Source organism: Sycon ciliatum, chromosome 13 (assembly GCF_964019385.1).
Source record: "Sycon ciliatum chromosome 13, ocSycCili1.1, whole genome shotgun sequence".
NCBI lineage: Eukaryota > Metazoa > Porifera > Calcarea > Leucosolenida > Sycettidae > Sycon > Sycon ciliatum.
Window position 1 is genome coordinate 15,977,611 of NC_088655.1, and position 17,019 is coordinate 15,994,629.

The window sequence follows — 17,019 nt, forward strand, 5'->3', positions numbered from 1 at the left end:
GACATACCAGACAGTCTGTGCTTGGAAAGGTACATGTACATGTATCATTACATGTATGTCATGCAGCCTTCAGTCCTAGCACATTGATATACGAGTAGTGTACATGTACATGTAAGGTAGCGAGGTTTCATAACAACCTCGACCATGAAACTGGCTCATGAATAATGTGAAAGCAGGCATTCAAAATAAGGCACACTAAACACTCACACGCGTGCGCGCGCATGCACATAAACACCCACCCACACGCACGCTCGTGCACGCATCATTGTAACACTACTAGTCCATAGTAGGACTTAGTGTAAATAAAAGCATGAAGACCAGCCACTGCACTGGGCATGCATTTGCTGGTTGTCACTTGCGTTGATAGCAGCAGACTCCAGAAAAACATCGCATGAAGGGCAATATGCATCTACATACGCTGGCGTGCACACATACATGTACGATATACATGTAGTGTACTGTCATGCTCTCTCGGCAATTCTTTTTGTGTCTCAAATACGGTTCACAAATGCGCATTCACATGCAACTCCTGTAGTGTAAAGCCATCACCACACTGTCCTTGCGGACACCAGAGAGGAGAGGCATACAGAACCAGCACCGTGAGCCCCTCCCCCCCCCCCCCCCTTTCCACACCTAGCTTTGCACACGCGCGCACACATGCACGTGCATACACACATACATGTACACAGACATTTGCATGCACATGCACACAGTGCACTCGTGGGGACATGTGCATAACCCAGATCAACATTGCGTGCGAACCCACACATGCGGGCACGAGCACGTGCCCACACACACACGTGCGTACACACACACTCATACACCTGCCCAACGCTGAAGCGAGGATAGCGAACAAACTACGTTAGACATAGCAACTTGTGCTCGGATTACACCTTTCAACAGCTTGCACACACACACGCGCGCGCGCGTACGCGCGTACACACACACTCGCGCGCGCACGTACACACACACGCGCGCGCGCGCGCGTGCGCGTACACACACACACACAAACGCATGTATACACGTACTTGCGCATAGGAAAGGATTCAAAATAATCAACCACAAGCATTTACCCAATACACACCTGAGTGTGCACATCTTAGTTGTGGCATCCCCATTTTTACAAAAGCAGGATTTAGAAGTTCGTCCCTGGTTCAGAACACAAGCTTCTGGCCAGCGTTTTCCTTACACCATCAGTGCAGTACAGTGGTTGACACGAACCTCATTCCTACAGGGACAGTAGCCCAAGTTCAGCAGCCCTGAGATGCGTCGTCCACTGAGCTCAGGATACTCTAGGATCCACAGAAAGTTTCAAACGGTACTCGTGCGACTGGAGCTGCAAGTGGGTCCACTTACCAGCGAGTGGGCAGCCACTTCACGCTCCACAGGTAGTCCATGCTAAATTCCAGTACCAGTACTAGTACCAGTACTAGTATCACTACGTTCGACATCGATGTCTTCACTGACTTCAGCCTGCTTTTCTCACCCTTCTTCGTCAGTAATATAATTATATTTTGTTCTTCGTGGCCACATCGTACCGCTTCAACAAAGTTTTCACAAAAAAATCAAGCAGCGTAGGAACTGCCTTTGTTTTGCATCAGCCATGGCCAGTGATTCTTTCCAGCGTAGAAACAGCCACGGCTACAGAAACACTGCAACGAGTAGAACTACATCCTGGAACAACTGCGAGCACAGAGAAATCAAAAAACTTCTTTCTGAACAACAGCTTGTTTCCGCATGGAACACAACATTTTTCGAATCTCGCGGCAAAAAACAGATATCAGAGGTGCCCTTTTTGCACTGCGCTGCGCAACTGTTCGGAGCCTCCTTAATCTTAGTACTAGTAGTAGGCACTTCAGTCACGTGACAAGACCTGTCAAATTTTGCTAAGGTGAGAGTGCGTACTTGCGTGGTATCACTATCACTCAAGTGCCTGTGCAAAACTGCAAAGAGTTTTTTCACAAGGAAATGTTGTTAGTACGCGTTGGAAACGTTGCCTATCGTCTTCAGCGTCGTGTTTCCATTCAGAAACAGTTGAGTTCTTGTTCACCAGGGTTTGCGCATAGCTGCGCAAGGAGGAAATATGGACGTAGATAGTGAGGAGAAGGGCTTGAGGCGGAGGAGAAAGATGCGTCGTCGTCCTACCTGAGCCAGTTTTCAAAGCGTGCTGAAAGCCAATGTTTGACCCTGTTGTGCTTGAACGGCTACTGATGTTTACGAACAATCAAACGGCACAGTGGCTACAGGAGAAATCCGCCGATGAGAGGGACACTTTGATCGACGCATCCAGGCGCGCTGCACCAAAATTCTGTGAGAATCTCGAGGCTGGCCAGCAGACAATTCATGACTGCTGTATGGAGCAAGTGAAGGAGAAGGAGGCAGGTAGCACACGCAAGAAAGAACAACATCAAAAGAAAAAGGAGACTTTGACGGAGATCACGGCTGTAGGTGGACTCTGGATCTCGAAGGAGGCAGCACAGGAGCAGCTCTCAAAAATGTTCTGTGTCACTGACGAACGCCTTGCTCTCAATTCGCAGCTTCACTTATTACTTCTGCAAGTTTGTTCTGCTGCAGAAGGTCCAAAGTAATCAAGTTAGTTTGCACTTTCTACTGGTACAAAGGAGCTGCCAATAGAGAAACTGGTTTCCAACATCGAACCTCTGTTTGAAGTGGCGTTAACGTGTGCATGTGCGTTGTGTATGCAGAAATTCCGCTTTCAATTCATTTTGCGTATGCTATCTCGGTGTGCTTACCTTCTGAGTGCCAGAAGAATGTCTTTTATAGCATTTAGCAGCAGCAGTGGCCTGCTGGTGAACTCTATGTCGATATTAGCTAATTTCACAGCAAACCGGAGCTGTTACTATGGGGTTGCCATGGGTTACTATGGGTTGCTATGGGGTTGCTATGGTGATTGTGGTAACAATTGCCGTATTCTGGACTATTGTGAACTTTGATCAGTATTTTGTTCATCCATAAACACTTGTTGGTGTTTGTGAGAGCCGTGTGTTCGAAAATGCCACTCTGAAGTTTTGTAACTATATCCACTGATAACACTTTGGGGATGCTGTTGGTACCACAAATTGTATTGTTTTCGCCTTATGCAATTGCCTCTCTTCAACCCTTCATATCTCACTTGTGTCTTTGTGGATTTCAATGAAATAATTTAATTTTAGGGCTCACAGTTGCGTACATTCAACATCAGCGCCATTTTGTTCCACGAGGTGCTGGCGTGATCAGTGAAAACCGTGTTTCAGCCAATCACCGGGCTTGGAATTTTGAATGTTTTTTGAATCTTCTATCGATTCGTTCTAAAGATCGACTGGCCGGAGAGCCATGAAATTTTCAGGGAGGATTCCTGGGCTGAAGGACTACAGGATTACCGAACGAATTTTTCAAATCCGTGCTTTGAGACCCACGAACGGGATTTTGTGGATTTTCGTCCCTCGATGGGACAAACATCTGTGGGAATCGATGACATAAGCTCGGTGAAAACCAAAAATATGGCTCGGTAATCCTCTGGCCAGGTCCCTCAAGAAAATTTTGAGCCATAGATCGTCAAAATCGGAGCAACCATTGTGCAGTTCTTACATTTTGAAGCGCGCAAGGTCAAGAAGAAGACCGGGCGCAAGCTGAAAACGGCAACTCAAGAAAAAAATAATGATGATGCGCAACCTTGTCACGCATACCACCACAGATTTCCTGTACCTTGCGTGCGGAAAACATCGCTTTGCATTCCAGAAAAGCTCACTTACCTAAAATACGTGTTGGTCACCTCGCAAGGCGATCAGCGCCGTGTTTGAGTGATTTGTTTTGTGCGCTCATGTTCTTCTTCATGGAATCAGTTCTGCAAACGTTCCCGGAAACGACCTTGCAACTACTTTCTGATCGTGGATGGACGGCTTGTTCGTGGCCTGTTTGCCTAGGGTCGTGAGAAGCGCCGCAGATCTTTGCTCAAACTACAAAGATTACGCGACGGCGTGCACAACTCTTCCGTCTTCGCTCACCTGCCGTTTCGTTCACTGCGCAGTGGAACGAACTCCTTTCCTTAGGGCCTTCCAAATCCATGGTCAGGTGTGGGTAGAGCCGAGTGTGAGCTGGTTATTGTGGAGTATCGTCGTGGCAGACTAGTACTCTTCATCAATTTCTTCCCGGGCATTAGTGACCCGAAGCGCTTGTAGGCTTGCGATATTTTTGGGTAGTTCGTCCCTCACTTCACCTTAGCCACAGCTCAGTACCAAGGGTAAGTCACGGAGAACTACCATTGTAATGTTCGATGTCCATCTCCCGAACTACAGAAAAGATCAATGCCTCCCAAGCTTCTCCATATGCCATCTTCTAGCTACTTGTCGGAAATTTTGTTTGCCGACAGAGCAAGAAAACAACAGCTCCATCAATCATGCTGCAGCCTGCACGTAGATCAGAGACTACACGCCAGCACAGAACTGCATACAGCTCCGCACGCGAAAGGATCACGTGAACTTGAGTGCCCCAAATCAAAATGGCGCTGATGTCCACTGGCTATCAGCATACGTACTGTGAGCCCTAAATTTTGTGTGTGACCTTGTGATATCCACCACTGTCGATTTACGATGCTAAACCTGGGAGAAACCCGACTGGAAAAAACCGGCTGAAGTGCCTACTAGTAGTGGCTGCAAATGACCGATATCCGGTATCCGTCACTTGCAGCTCTGCATCAGAGACCTGTAGCTGGCCTGAAGAGTTGTAAAATTACTCCTTCGTAGCCGGGGGAGTCCGAGCGAGGGCGATTCACGGCTTGGTCAAAAAACTGTCGGCCTGGCCTGGAACGTAAACGTGGATCTGCCGACACAGGTCACCTGGTTCACACGCCTGACCTGGCATGCTGCCTTGCGTGAAAGGAACATTTTCCGAAAGCAAGCTTCTTCTCCAAAATTCGAAATTTCTTTCCAAAAATGCCGTCGTCCTTGACCTCGAAGCTGAATGTTGTTAGGATAGAAAATTAGCGAAGATGTAGCCGACCCATTCTGGCAAGCCGTGTGCCCTCTGGATATGCAGTTGTTCGCCATGGTCAACAATCTTCTTCTCCTTCGTTCGTACTTTCACTTTCCTGACCACGAATACAAGCGGTACCCATGCTCAGGTTAGTGTTTATTTGTCTGTCTATGCACATACCTGTAATACAATGTACTGTTCGTGCTGCAGGCACTGGCCGATCATGGAAATAGAGGAAGCAGCCAGCTTTCTTTGAATTCTCATTCTTTCAACAAAAATATGTACACACTTTCCTTGGCTCCTTTTTCCCACCGCCACCATGCATGCACTGCTTTTCAAATTTGTGTTTGCTTTGGCAGTGGTTTCATGGGTATCCTTCAGCCTTCCGTGGCATTCAAAATTCAGAATAGTTTCCACCCAGGTGCTAGTGCCTCTGTTCTGCTTAGCACATTGTAGTAAAATTATTTGCAACTGTCCACCACTGCACTCTTGGCTCACATTCACCACACCATAGCGAGGAAGTTTGTTCTTGGATAGATGTTTGGAGGATGTAGAGCATCTATTCAAGAACAAACTTCCTCGCTATGGTGTGGTAAATGTGGACCAAGAGCGCAGTGAGGAGAGGTGGACAGTTTAAAATTATTTAGCCACATCCGATCCTTTCTCCGATAATTATGGACATGTTTTACTATACCGGTATATTGAATGGCCACTCATGCTTCTATTGAGAGGTAACACCATTCAGGAAACTGAGGAAAGCCAACCGGTGTTGCACAGGATTTGAGGTTGGGAAGAAAAGATGTTCCGATAAAAGAACTGCGAGTACATGGGAAACGTATTATGGAAAGGGCAGTCTGAGTCGAACTAGGATCTCCTGTTCCAGAGCGTGAATATGAATACCGTAAAGTCGCGGATAAAAGCCGGGTTTGCATACAAGCACATCGCAGATAGAAGCCTGAAAATCAAACGGGTCGAATGCATATAAGCCCGTCGCGCGTAGAAGCCTTGCTCTATGCAAGCGCGGATCGGGTGGGTCAAGAGTGCATGCGCTATGTATGGTGCATAGTAAAACTGCCGCCATACCGGTAGTCAGTGGTAGATTTACGCGTGTCGCACGTAGAAGCCTGGCATACAAGTCTGGCAAAAATATCAGTGGTGCATAATAAGCATGGTTTGCATTAAAACCTGATGGAGAAAGCGGCTTATGTGCTTATAAGCCCGGCTTTTATCCGCGACTTTACGGTACAGTAGAATGCCGATATTCCGAACAATCACTTATTCGAAATTTCATATTGAGGAGTTAGAGTGTGTCTAGTTCCTGTGAAGAGAATGTGAGAACTGATGGAAACGTGAAGGAATGTGCAAGTCTTAGATGGATGTGTGACTGCTCCGTTATCCGAATTTTTCCCCATCCAAACCCCCTGGAGAAAGCGTGCGCCCGAGGGGTGCGGATAATCTACACTCTGCTGTAACAGTTATGTACAATGCGTGCTGATGCACATTGGACAACGTTGCAAATGTAGAATTGTAGGTGGACTGTGGTTCACATTAGACGATCGGAGTACCCCCACCAAACGAAGAGAGCTCAACATCACAAGGTAGAGCTTGCATGTACAATCGAAAAAGAGTACATATACCATTAGCTGATGTTGTTAGTGTGCGTTACGAAGTCTGAAGAAAATGTTGAACGATCTCGGCTGGGATGACGGCTACACCTTAGCTCAGTGATTAGAGCATCGCTGGCCTCAAGCGAAGGTCCCTGGTTCGAATCCTGGTGGTGACAGTCAATTTTTTCTTCAGACCTTTCCCGTTTGTGCCTTTCCCTCTAACCAGTGAATATTACTGTTAGCTTCGTACTTTGAGTGATTATCACTTACAGTTACATATACTTGATAATTTCTTAGCGCATGAAAATCGGAGTCAGTACCACAATATTCCTCCCTCACTATATGAGTCTAGATACTTTGAATGTGGAACAGGGTCCAGGACAGGATCGTCTGCTCTATCCGAATTATGGCCTGGTTGCACTTTGTCTATTTACCAGCAGGTACATCGCACCAGGGAGTCATAGCACCTACACTGTAGGGAGACTACACAATACTTTATAGAATTTTGGTTCAGGATTTGGAGGTTCTCCATGATCTGTGCAACCCGCGATCACGGCCTTGACCTACTGACCCTGAGAACGGCCCAGGTTAGCAATACCATGTACGAGCGTGTATAGATCTGCCCAATGGTGCCCCAAGGGTGGCTGAAACAGGAACCCCTGGGTCGAACCCCATGTCATTTAGCTTTACAGTCGCCTGTGCTGTCTACCTAGATGCTACAACTCCCTGCGTTGCACCCAGTAAATGCAGTACATCATGTATACAGCCGTGTAGTGTTGGTTGTCACCTGTTCTGATCGTGGGATATCACAAACAATCTTCTACGGTCCATTCATTTTTAACCTGGCACGTTAGGGGCCGTCCATAATTATCTATCTTTAACAGATTGAGTATCTTTGAAACGAGAAAAAAATCGTTCATGGGCGGGTGGGTCAAGAAGGGTTTCGTAATGAAAAATATTGATAGCTGAAACACTAGTCCATTCCAGTTTTTTTTCGTTGAGGGGTGAGTAGGGGGGGGGGGGGGGTGGGGGACGGTCACAAGTTACTCATCACTAAACTTTTCATTTCTTGAAAATTATCGATAATGCCGGGTCCATAATTGTCGATCTTTTACACGAGGAGAAAAAGTTTCGTTTGTGGGTGGGTCAAGGGGAGTTTCGTTTCGAAAAAATATTGATATTACAGACATCAATCGGGGGGGGGGGGGGGGTTGGAGGAGGGTCCTTCTTTCATTTCGTGAAAATTATGGATAATGCTGGATAGCTCCTTTAGTCTATGCAATAAAATAGTTGTTTTCTTCACACAGTACCGTAAAGTTTAAACAATATCCGGCCATGTTTGTACCGAACATTTTTTCGAAAGGTAATTTCTCAAATGTTGCCTTGAGTACGTTCTCAGCAACATAGCGGGCCAGTTTCAAATAATTGGACTGCAAACTTGCATCGCTGGTTGTTGCAGCTCCATCACAGGTCGTATCACGGGAAATTGAGTCCAGCTTCACTTCTAGGTTGGGTGACACGTGATGGGCATCACTTCCTGCATGCTGGTGCATGTGACTCAAGAGCTCTGGCTGGCAAGCAGTTTTAGACTGCAGGTGCAATACAAGATTTTTCTGCGATGTGCTATGCATTGTGCATTGCATTTCTCGAGAGACACTTCACGCTATGTGAAAAAAAGAATTTCGCTCAATGTGGTATTGTGCATCATGCAGTGCAACTTTCCCACAAAACTGGACTCAAAGCACCTTATAGCTAGCTGTGGTTCACAGCAAAGATTTTCCTATTTGCGACTCTTGGTTTAATGGGTGCAGTAGCATGCATGTGCCTGGTGATATTGTTGCAATGGATCATAGTGAGGGCGTAGCAGTACTTGTGCACTGATAGTTGGTAATGGCATGAGTACATAACCAAGAGTGGGCAACTCGATGATCCCTCTGCCCACGGCAGAAAGTTTCATCACTTCGGTTTTTGTGGGCCATTGGGCTCATTAATACCATCATGCGTAGCCAGAGATCAAAACTTGTACATCACAGCTACGGTAGTTGAAGCAGAACAATGAACTGTGGATCCATGCCTACGGAACCTGATGAAACACTCTATCTACATGGCACATGTAGAAATATATGCGCGCTTGCTCATAATCATTGGATTTCGAAGCCGATCGTACCTTATGTTAGTAGTTGCACATTCTTAGCAGTTATGTAGTTTGATAATAACGTTACGATAGATTATCAATACTGGTGGAAACGTTATGCTGGTTGCATATTTTGTACCCGGTGTGCCATGTCCAGGCATGCTAATTCATCGGATATTATCAAGTTTGCCTGCCTGCTGGGTGTTGTATCTTAGCTTCACTGTACTACACATACGATAGGCTTAGTTTTCCTAAATTGCTTCTTTATAACATCCAGTTTGTTTTGCTGCAATCTTTTCACGTGTTTTGCAGGATTGTAGCCAAGGGTGAATACCATTATCATGAGCGAAGGTCTCTGAGAACTCATGTCTGAAGGCTGGTCATGTTGGCCCAACGATGACTTTCATTGCCTGTATCCGCCACCTTCATACTGGAATGAACTGGAACATGTTCACTCTCTGTTTCTCATGTGGAAGGACGGAACAGATTGTTTGTCTGTCTCTGTGGATCACCGAAGGCTGAACAGTACAGTTGGAAGAATATTGGATCTCACGAAGTGACTGAATCTGAAGCGGCTGACATGCATCTGCACAGCGCTTTCTTTCTGAGATTTGCTTCAAGGCAGGTTATTGTGTACAATTTTGTCCACAGTATTCCTATATTTGCCAACGTATTTCTCTGATAGTATTGTGACTACACACGCGCAATGATCTCTCCGTCATCAGTCTTTCGCAATGATGTGGCTCACTGACGACAGCATGCATAGCCATAGATCAAATGAGCAGCTGAGGTAGTTGAATCAGAAGAATGGATCAATGCATCCTGAACCTGGTGTACTGCCTATATGCACCCTCAGTAGTATTTGTAACGTGTTAACTATGAAGTATCAGCATTGCTTCTCTTCTATGTGGGTGGTGTGAGTGAATGTCAGATGGTCTGTACTGCCATGGCCGATGGTGTTCACTGGAAGATGTTGGGTTGGACCATTGTGCCCTCTTGCAATATGCTGTTGCAGCCTGAAGGCAATGAAAAAGTTCGAATGCTGATCTGCTTTCAAGCGTAGAATGTTACATTATGTGCATTACATATTTGCATAATTATGTTTTGTACTGGAGTGTGAATGTGCGGCAAGGGTATGCACATGTAAGTATATCGCACTGCAAACAGCCTAAGAGTTCACGTGGTGCGTGATAAGTACACTTTTGGAAAGTGCGTGCACAGTCGAATCATGTAATGTTAAAACAGCCTTCGTGCTCCTCCCTGAATGGCTGCACAAGTAGAAATCTCCGTCTTCCTTTGCTTCTTTTTGCTTGAGCTGGCATGGTGGTCGTAGAGTTGGAAATTGTCAAGTATGATAACAATCGTTGTTTGGTCTGGAGACAAGAATGCATTTGGATATTTGTCCCAGGACTGCATGGCTTCCCAAACTGCATGTTGAATGCCATAGATGATTATTGTTCGGTTCAAGAAAGGACTCGTGGGTCTGTCTGGCTATTGTGAGCTCTCGCTAGTCCATTTCCATAGCACTTGCTCTGGATTCACTCGCTGGAATATTCTCCAGTATAGAACAAGAAGTTTAGAAAACCTACTGGTGATATTAGTATGTTATACTAGTTTCTCCGCACTGTACCGCAGCTTTTGTTATCACACACATGCGGGTTATAGAGTTTATCTACAATCCAGCATGATGTTCTTCCAAGAACGCCCCCGACCTAGGCCCTCGGAACGACGTTCTTTGGTGTGCAACATCACTTATAGTTCTAAATCTTAGAATTATCAGTAAGCGCAGGATTTTAGTGATCACGGTTCCAAATGCATGTCATTGCACTCCACCTTTAGGATTTGTTAAGAGCTGCATGCATGCCAAAGCTTGTCATAAAAGAAGAGCAGACTTAAATAGGCATCTTGTACGTATGATTTCTAACATGTAACATCCCTGCCGAAGAGTGTTCTTCCATACTACAGTAGAGTCGAGCGTCCAAGAACGTTGTGTCCAAGAGGTTAGCCTGGGGTGTTCTTATTTTTCAGCCATCCGGCTGCGCTCTTGTAGCATGTTCTTAGAAACAATCATGTTAGGATCATAATTATGTATCCCGAAAGCTACCGGAAAACCAACACCGCCATTCTTTTAAACTTAAGGCGGTGGTGTTCTTAGCATTTCAGGCTGGACATTCTTGGGTAACACGTTCTTCGGCGCCTGACTCTACTGCAGTACTGTACATGAAATACAGCTGCTACAACTGTAGTAATATAGAATGCTGATTATCCGAATGATTAGACACCCTTAGCAAAAAACGTTATGTTGTAACGGTATTATCGTAAGGGGCCATCCGTAATTATCGATCTTTTTCACGAAACGAAAAAGTTTCGTTTATGGGTGGGTGGGTAGAGACCGGTTTCGTTTTGAAAAAACATCGAAAGCGGAAAAATCAACGCTCACTGCATGCATTGATGCATGCATACATTGTGTACATCGAAGTAGATCGACAGTAGACTCTACGTCGCGCGGCCAGGCAAGTGCTGCATGGATGCACTGATACCACTCTGTACTCAGTGCAGTGAGTTCCTTTCGTCCTCGGATGACTTCTCCGACGAGGACCTAGCACGAGCAGTCATCATGGTCATTCACTCTGGGACCGACGACAGATAGATAAATACTTCGTTCCAGCCGCCGATGCAAGAGAATTTCAAATTACGGAGCGGGCCGCAAGCCAAGTAAATTCTCACGCAAATATGGGGAGCGCCAGCCGCTGAAGACGATGTCGTCGTAATGTACCTGGAAGAATCTGATCGTGCTTATGGTGGGGAAGCCATGGAGAGTGATCCCCGTGTCGACAGTCTTCCAGAGACGGAAATTTAGGCCATCGACTTTCTACGTACCTGATTGACGGCAGCGCAGCGCGGCGTGCGTGCGTGCGACCTTACGGAGCTTTCAGACAGCGATTCTGGGGCGATGCTGCTCTCATTTGCGAGCGAGGCACGACCACTGAAGTCTGTGATAGCTATGGCGTTTGTTTCCGCTCCGAAGTCGACTTGTTTTGGCAGTATCATGTCAATGTCGGAACTCTGACGATTTGCAAGTGTACAATTCCCGTGTTTAGACGTAGAGGCGCCAGCGTATGTGTGTGGCAGGTGAAAATAAATGTTTCCATGGTCAAGAAGTAGTACCCGACTTCCAAGAAAACATAACTACTTACTTGCACAATCACACAAAATGTGGCCTCGCTAGCGCTGTGTTGTAACAGCCAATCATTTTCTGCACAAAGTCTCAAGTCAATTAATTTTTTCGTTTCAGGGGGTGGGTGGGTGGGGGTGGGTCATAACTAAACTTTTTCGTTTCGTGAAAAAGATCGATAATTACGGATAGCCCCTAAGGGGGAAAATACCGTGATTCGGGTTCGACCATTAGCAAGATGCACGCTATTTTTAGTACGCTGTTGCCACGAGAATAGCTTTGATCTCGCGCGCTACAACCATTTTTGTCACCATATACGCTATACAAGGTGAAATGCGTACGGACTATGCAATATTTGGCCAAAACACTTACCGTTGGTCACAACGATAAATCAGCCCCCATAACGTTTATACGCTGCAGCTTCAACGCTATTTGGGTGATCAAGGTACGAGTACGAGGTGATTCGGAATTTTTTAACATTGAGTCATTTCTTAACAAATCGGTAAAATATCCCATTGCCAGCGCCTGCAAAAAGTCACGTCCAATTTCTTTTTGCCATTGCCATTGCCAATGTTCTGTCAAGTTCGCCTCCAAAATTGAGACTGATACTCCTTCAGGAAGTGACATTGCAAGAGCTTTCAGTCTGCATGTGCGCGATGTTTACGGTAAAATAGAGTATAAGAGAGTCATAGCCGCTGGTTTCAACCTCCAGTGACAACATATTTAGCTGAAGAGGAAGCATATGATAGCTACATACTGGAAACGACGCCTGGGAAGGCGGAATGTCGGTGTGTTGGCCCTGGTAATGGCCAAACATTGGCAATCACTGAATTTGCTAACAGATGTTGATCACAATTGCACATGAAATCAGGGTGATACACCTATTGCTATGCAAGCTTGAATGGCTTGTATTTGGATGAACATGATCTTGATCCAGTCTTGCTGGACCATCCTGGATACGTAGGGTCTCTTTCTATTGAAAACTGACTTGAAATTGTGCTGCTAAGGCCTATTTTACCATGATGTTAAGAAATGACCACAACAAATAATATGAGGAAAAATTGCCATTTTTCAACTGCCACCTGCTTCCCAACACCAAGGATTATGTGAATGAGAAACCCAACATTGCAATCCAAGGACATCAGTATTACATTTTTAGAGGAAGAAATGGAAAGATTCGCACCTCGAACCCTACGGAAGGCTTTTTTACTTTCGTGTTAAATAATGACGAATCACCTCGTACCGTAAAAAATAGCGTTACCGTTGTTTGCTAAGGGTGTCTATTGATTGTCCGAACTGCTCAGGCTGCATGGCAGCAGGCTGTCATCAACATGCATCCCATGATAATTTCGAGGAGCTGGAGTGTGTGCCAAAAAGAATGAGAAATGAAAGTATGCATGAGGAAATGAGTATGTTTTAGATGAGTGTTTTCCCACGCCCTTATCCGAACATACATGCACTCGATCGCCATAACCCCTGGCACACAGCACACAGCTTCAGAACCTGACAGAGTATGAGATGGGTATGTCACAAGTACTCCCAGGTCCCGAAGCTTTCGTCTCAACAAAGGATCATAATCGACGGCTTGTAATGAACTACATTTTGGTGGTATAAACTGTACTTGTTTACGAATGAGTTTAAAAGCATGAGAACTATCCACAGCAGACATTCTCACTGTTCGGAGTTGCCAAAAAAGTGGTGCATGTACAAATCAGGGATGGGTACAATACAGTGTACCAACATCTGAGGTGAGTCTATCAGGAAAGTGAATGTCGTCCACTCTATAAAATGGGGTCCCTCAAGAAAGATGGGATTTTGCAGCCATGGACGTTTCCAGCCAGGTGACTGTATATACAGTGATCTAAGTTATGCAAAGCTTGACATGAATGATTGGCTGGACACGTCGAAGAGAAGGAAGAGAGAAGCAGACCAACCTTACACCAGCTGAGTGTAGTGGCCCAAAACAACAAACTAATTCTGTGTGGCCTTAGAGGAGCTGGGCAAGATGTGTACAGTGAATTAAACAATACAGTAAACGTGGGAGAAGAAGTGACAAGACTGAGTATGTGCACTGTGCCAGCACAGTGCACATACTAGTGCAACTGTTGGTGTAGTTACAGTTAGCCCACACAAGCAGGTCACTCGATTGTAGATACACAGAGCGCATTCTACATCATACAAAACATGTTGAGCTAGGCAGCAGTGGCTGGCATTTACCAACATGCACCAATGCCAATGCGCGGCTTGAGCAAATATTACAAGCCTCAGAACACCCATACGCCATTTTAGAGACAGAACAAGGCGATGAGTAAGCACCAAAGGATTATATGAATAGCGGCCAGGCAATAATTCAGACCACTGCTGCTAATCAAGGACTAGTTCCTAGTACTATATACAGCCAGGAAGCCTTGCTTGGTAGTTTAACATGTTTTTTGATTTTGACAGCATGTTACAAGGCGAGGACAGTCAGGAGCACTACGCGTCCTCGCCTTGTAACATGCTGTCAAATTCCTAGTACTAGTATGTTGTCAGTGTACCCTTTGCGCAAGGAGGGGGCTAATCTTCTCGCAGAAAAGGGGGAAAAGGGGAGAGAAAGGGGGAAAAAGAGGGGGAAAAGAAGAGCGGGAAATTGAAAAAGAGGGGGTAAAGAATGGCGGGAAAAGGAAAAAGAGGGGGAAAAGGATGGCGGGAAGCATCCACCGTTTGAATGTGCATACATCTAAAGTGAGGCTATTTCCAGGCTGTGCACAAGCCGGTACACGTCCACCACGGCCTCTCGCAGCCTCCTCCTCTTCCTCCCCCCCCCCATCACACACAATGTGCCGATTTTCCTAATGTCAACTATCCAAATGATTAATTATCCAAAATAATTGCTTGCATTTAATTGAGGGGTAGAAGATGAGTTTCAAAGTTAGTGATTTTCGTCGCTCGGGGCACCATTGAAGCGATTCACAAGATGTATTAAAACAGGTTTGAGTCAAAATGTGTAATAATAGTGTCATTAATTTAGAGGAGCATGAGTGCACCTAGTTCCTGTTTCACTGCTGAAGAGAACGAAAATGATGAAAACATGCTGGAATAAAATGGCAATAAATAAGATAAATTGTGCACTCATAACAACAGCAAAAATGAAGAAAGTCAAGTTCCATAACGTTTTCTTGTGACTGTCATCAGTGGAACGCCGTCACATAAAAATGTAATAACTAAAACACACACTTATATACATGTAGCTAATATGGTTTCAGGTAGAAATACAGCAGCTAACAAGTACAAAAAGCGAAGTTTGCACCTTTGCAATGTGTGAATATAGTGTATGTGAGAAAGGTAGTGGCAGATGAATGTGATACTGTGTGAATGAATGTAATGGTGCGTGTGTATTACTTGAAGAGTGTGAGTGATACAACGTTTTCTTTCTGTTTGCATAGCACAGGGTCACGAGTACGAATATACACAGCTTCCAACACCTGCAATTGCTTGAAGAAACGTGCGCAACGAATAACACTAAACCAGGAATCGTCAAACACCTTACGACATTCTGGACTGGACACCAAATGCTTGTACACTGCAGACTTCCTCTTGTCAACATCAAACTCCTCCTCATCACTACTCTCATCCTCCACCTCCATTCCAATGCCGCCGTCCATCCCATCGCACTCGTATTCGTCGTCATCAGTCTCCATCTCCTCGCAACACCGCTTCCCTCTCCTTGATTCGTTCTGTGCCGTGCCTGTGCTTCCTCCTGCGTCTCCTTGCCTTGTGTTCTCCACTTGTCTCAGTCGTGCCTCTGCTAGTCTCTTGCTTCTCCTCGGTTCTGCTCTGTTTTCAAGTTGTTCCCCTTCCGCTCTTACCGTTGTAGCAACATGGTTTGTCGAGGAGCGACCGTCCGGCGGCCTCCCTTGCCGTGGTCCGGTTTCCGAGCCGGAAACCAGATTAGTCTGCTCGTTCTCCATGGAAGTAGTCGGTGCTTCTGTTTCCGAATTGTGAGCCGTGCTAGGTGTAGAAATAGGCAGCGGATGTTTTCGTGGTCTCCCACGCTTCGGCCTGCTTAACCTGGCAGCCTGGGACAACAATGATAATGGGACGTGCTGCTTGATGCGTTCGGACAAGTGTTGAAGCGTCCTGCCAACATACCGACTACCACATTGTCGGCATTCAAATTGATAAATGAGATGGCTGCAGTGTACAAGCATTTGGTGTCCAGTCCAGAATGTCGTAAGGTGTTTGACGATTCCTGGTTTAGTGTTATTCGTTGCGCACGTTTCTTCAAGCAATTGCAGGTGTTGGAAGCTGTGTATATTCGTACTCGTGACCCTGTGCTATGCAAACAGAAAGAAAACGTTGTATCACTCACACTCTTCAAGTAATACACACGCACCATTACATTCATTCACACAGTATCACATTCATCTGCCACTACCTTTCTCACATACACTATATTCACACATTGCAAAGGTGCAAACTTCGCTTTTTGTACTTGTTAGCTGCTGTATTTCTACCTGAAACCATATTAGCTACATGTATATAAGTGTGTGTTTTAGTTATTACATTTTTATGTGACGGCGTTCCACTGATGACAGTCACAAGAAAACGTTATGGAACTTGACTTTCTTCATTTTTGCTGTTGTTATGAGTGCACAATTTATCTTATTTATTGCCATTTTACGACTATTGTCTCCTCGTCGACTGTTTACATGCTGGAATATGCATGATTTAGATAGATGTGTGACTGCTCTCTTATCCGAACATTCTTCTCATCTGAACCCTCTGGAGACAGCCCGCGTCCCGAGGGGTGGGGATAATTGGCACTCTCCTGTACATCAAATTCTATTCTTAAATTATATACATATTGTAGAGCTCTTTCTGCTGCCGGGAATGAGAAAACACATCCCAGGTAAGGATACGCCCCTCAAGGAAACACAGCTGGTGGATTCCAACAGTCAGGGGCGTCGCACACGGTACGGTCACTACGGTATTGACCGTACCACTTTTTGCCCCAGATACCCGTGAGTCAACAAAATACACTGATCTGGGATCTAAAATTCCAAAATTTTAGGCTCAGCCACCACTCCCCCACGAGTCAATTGTACTTCAGATGGCTGACCGTACCACACTAAAATACCTTCCGACGCCCC

The 17,019-nt window shown here is 45.6% G+C and overlaps 1 long non-coding RNA gene across 1 annotated transcript; it reads left to right on the forward strand.

Annotated features, from left to right (window-relative positions):
• The first annotated feature begins 4,824 nt into the window (after positions 1-4,824).
• LOC135829586 (uncharacterized) lies at positions 4,825-9,611 on the forward strand. Its single transcript, XR_010555865.1, has 2 exons — positions 4,825-5,119; positions 9,025-9,611. It is a non-coding gene; the product is annotated as an uncharacterized LOC135829586 (long non-coding RNA).
• The last annotated feature ends 7,408 nt before the right edge of the window (positions 9,612-17,019 follow it).